Here is a 3,650-nt window from a genome sequence, read left to right as displayed (position 1 = left end):
TTTGGCAACTTGAGTTCTGGACTGATGATCACTTGGTCTATTTGGACTGATTCTCTGAGCTACCTACTCTCCTATGTGGTGACGTGGCTTCAGCCCAGAGCCACAGGTAGAATGCACTTTGTCCCACTCCCACCAGGCAGCTGCAATGCCAATGTGGGACCACGTTTGTCCATTAAAGATCCGCAACAATATGAAATGTGTAGCCACAAAAATAAAACGTGGTGTCAGGAGCCCAGGGTCCAAATCTCTGCTCCCAAATCTATTTCATGTGGATCCTGGTGTAAATCAATTAATCTTTTTCTTCTGAGTCTCAGTGGCCTCACCCTTAAAATGAGGACAATAATAACCTTGTTCATCAGATTGCTATGAGGATTGTAACAAAACCATGTGTTCCAGAATGCTTTGCAAGCCACACAGCACCATAATAACCTACACTGCTGCTGTGGTAAGCGATGATGAGGAGGATAAGTGGCCTGCTGGAAGGACCCAAAGCCATAAGTTTCCATAGTGTAGTGGTTATCACGTTCGCCTAACAGGCGAAAGGACCTAAAGCCTGCAAAGGCTGTAGATCACTGGCCTGCACATCTGAACGCAACGTACGTTTTGCTGCTTTTCCTGATTAGACAACAACCAGCTTTTGCTCTTAATACAATTTCCAATTTTTACTTTTCTTTTGGATTTGTTGTCATTGCTTCCAGTCTAGTCTAAACATAATTTAGTTTGGTGCCCAGGAGACAGTGAAAAAGCTGATGCCCAGCTTTTTCTTCCTTGGTGTGGGAGCTTCTGCCTGGGGCTGACCTCCTTCTCTGGGTTAAGGTCCTGTGTAGCTGTCTTAAACTGACCGACCTGAAGTAGACCCAGACACACCTGTAAACTACTTACCTTGCATGGGTGGTGCCAGGCCTGGGGCTAAGAGGGCATGCCTGCTCCTGTGATCTGTGAGGCCTAGTAAAACATGATTAAGGCTCTGCTTGCTGTGTGGGAGTCAACAATGCCATTATAGCCTTCCTTGGCAGATGGTGGGCAAGAGTTCTTGCACTAATAAGAATTTCTTGCTGGATCACCAAAATGCATTTCTCTTTCTGGGTTGGACCTCGTAGAACCTTATTTCTATGTTTGAGGCTTCAGCATCTGTGTCTCATGGTCAGTCTGACCTCTCTCTAAACAAGAGATCTGGAAAGAAACACTTTTCCAGGAAATCATCCACAGGCAGTTGACTTTGACCTTCCGCCATACCCCTTTCATTCCACCCCCAGCAGTTTCTCATGGACACTAAATATGTGTCTTGGGATAATTGGACTAAACAGGTTTGTCCAATTATTTACAAGCTCCTTTCAGTTTATTTGTTTACTTGTTTCAATTTTGCATGGGCCATTTTAACATTTTTTTGTGGTTCAGAAAAAACCCACATATATCACAGTGTTTTAGATTAGTTAGGATTCTCTATGATGTGATAAATATAATAATCCATTTTTGGCCTCTGTTGTGAATCAGATGCTTTATATACATGATCTGATTTCATCTTTGTAATGCTCCAGGGTAGGCATTATTATCCCCCTTTTAAAGATGAGGCTTAGAGGGGTAAAATCATTTGTTTAAAGCTATGTAGTTAATCATTATCAGAGCTGGAATGGGAGCCTAGGTGGATTTGAGTCCAAGTCTATGCTCTTTCCTCTATTCCATACTGGCTCTTGACTCTTTACTTACTCTTTGGCATGGCAGTGGAAATCAGTACTATTAATAGATGAATTTCAGGTTAAGTTCCCTTCAGTTTTTCTGTGCAGGCCTAGAGGATAGGGTACAAATAGTTCCAGTTTTTTTTTTTTTTTTGGATGGAGTTTCACTCTTGTTGTCCAGGCTGGAGTGCAACGGCGCGATCTCGGCTCACTGCAACCTCTGCCCCCTGGGTTCAAGCGATACTCCTGCCTCAGACTCCCAAGTAGCTGGGATTACAGGCATGTGCAACCCCGCCCAGTGAATTTTGTATTTTTAGTAGAGATGGGGTTTCTGCATGTTGGTCAGGCCAGACTTGAACTCCCGACCTCAGGTGATTCACCCGCCTTGGCCTCCCGAAGTGCTGGGATTACAGGTGTGAGCCACAGCGTTCAGCTTTTTTTTTTTTTTTTAATCGTGCCACATTGTTTTTAATTACATACAAAGATCTAACATGTCACCCGGGGACCATTTCACCCACTGCTTGGTTCAGCCGCCAGTCTTTGCCTCTCTCTTCAGCAATGGTGAGGCGGATATCCTTTCCTCGGGAAAGAGAAATCCGTGGTTTATTGCTCTTGCCAATAACAAAAATGTTGGAAAGTTGAGTGGCAAAGCTGTTGCCATTGGCATCTTTCACACGAACCATGTCAAAAGATCCAGGGTGCTTCTCTCAGTTGATGATCACACCAATTCTTCCCAGGTCAGCACCTCCAGTCACCATACACAGGTAACCAGTGTCGAACTTGATGAAATCAATACTCTTGCCGGTCTCCAAATCAATCTGAATGGTATCATTCACCTCAATGAGGGGTCAGGGTAGCGGAGAGTGAGAGCATCATGAGTCACCAGATGAGGGATTCCTTTTGTGCCCACAAAGATTTTTCTCACTTTGCACAACTTGTACTTGGCCTCCTCAGGTGTAATACGATGTACAGCAAAGCGATCCTTGGTGTCATAGATCAGATGGAAATTCTCTCTTGTCAATGCTGATGACATCCATGAATCCAGCAGGGTAGGTTATATCAGTTCAAACCTTGCCATTGGTCTTAATGAACTGCTGCATGCAAATCTTTTTTTCTTCATCTCCTGTCAGGGCATATTTAAGTCTGATCCTTAGGAAAATGATGAGGGGGAGACACTCTCTCAACTTGTGGGGACCAGTGAATGGATGAGGAGCAAACACACCAGTCAATTTATCCAGCATCCAGTGCTTTGGAGCTGCTACCAGCTTCAGATGCTTCTTGGGACCACAAGCCATGGCTGCGTTAGGCAAGGAAAGAGGACCTCTGTCTTCTGGTGCGCATAGAAATTCGGTAGTTCCAGTTTTTACAAATCAATGTGTTTCTTGAAAACATGCCAGGAAGCAGATTGTCATGAAGCATACCGAGCATCCAGGGCTATGTCCGGTTATTGATAGTGAGAAGTAAAGGAGAAAGCAATGAACAGTGTTGAATGATAGACAGACACCAAACATCGACCATGTTCAGTCCCTCTGCTCATAGCAGACATGTAATCATTAAGAAACACAAATTCGATTATGCCTTTACCACACTGTACAAATTTGCTTTGATCTGTGTGATTGTTTATGAAGTTAATGGCAGTCGCCCCAGTAGACTCTACGCTCTACAGGGCAGGGAGCATGTCTCTTTCACTTGCCACTGGATCTCTGTGCTTAACTGTGTCTGGCCCTGATCCTTTAACACAGCAGGGTTGTTCCTGACCCCAGATCTTTGTACGGAATTTTCCTTGGGTCTGGAAAGCAGTACTGCTGACTCCGCCACTGTCCGCCTACATGCTCCTCTCGCTCACTTCATTCAAGATTGTGCTCAAATGGCCCCTCATCCAAGCAGCCCTCACTGACTACTCTTCCTAAAATAACACTCTGTGTCCCTACTCCACATTCATCACCTCCTAATCCTTTGCCTTTCTTATTTAAA

The 3,650-nt window shown here is 44.5% G+C and overlaps 1 pseudogene; it reads right to left on the bottom strand.

Moving 5' to 3' along the window:
- Positions 1 to 2,170: 2,170 nt before the first annotated feature.
- Positions 2,171 to 2,971, bottom strand: LOC100599175 (annotated as a pseudogene).
- Between the last annotated feature and the right edge of the window lie 679 nt (positions 2,972 to 3,650).

The sequence above is a fragment of the Nomascus leucogenys genome, chromosome 3 (assembly GCF_006542625.1).
Source record: "Nomascus leucogenys isolate Asia chromosome 3, Asia_NLE_v1, whole genome shotgun sequence".
Lineage (NCBI taxonomy): Eukaryota > Metazoa > Chordata > Mammalia > Primates > Hylobatidae > Nomascus > Nomascus leucogenys.
The sequence above is the reverse complement of the archived record's forward strand: the minus strand, read 5'-3'. Positions and strand labels throughout refer to the sequence as shown.